Source organism: Mus pahari, chromosome 18 (genome assembly GCF_900095145.1).
Source record: "Mus pahari chromosome 18, PAHARI_EIJ_v1.1, whole genome shotgun sequence".
In the NCBI taxonomy this organism is placed as follows: Eukaryota; Metazoa; Chordata; class Mammalia; order Rodentia; family Muridae; genus Mus; species Mus pahari.
The window spans coordinates 73,854-74,174 of record NC_034607.1 but is presented as its reverse complement, the minus strand read 5'-3'; positions in this window follow the sequence as shown (position 1 = coordinate 74,174).

Here is a 321-nt window from a genome sequence, read left to right as displayed (position 1 = left end):
AAAGAAAGAAAGAAAGAAAGAAAGAAAGAAAGAAAGAAAGAAAGAAAGAAAGAAAGAAAGAAAGAAAGAGGGTGCTTGGTGGTCACAATGGTGCACCCCTGTCATCTCAACACTTGGAAAGCTGAGATGGGAATATTGTTGAGTCCAAGGCCATCTTGGGCCGCACAGAAGTACCATGTCTTAATAAATCACAGCAGTCTTTTCCCTGATGCTGTGGAGTTGTGAGGAAGTGCATTCAAGCTTCGGCCCTGCCTGTAATCTGCCACCATGACCAAGGATGGCATTGCTGCTGGAGGTGTAATGAATATCAGCACTGCTTTG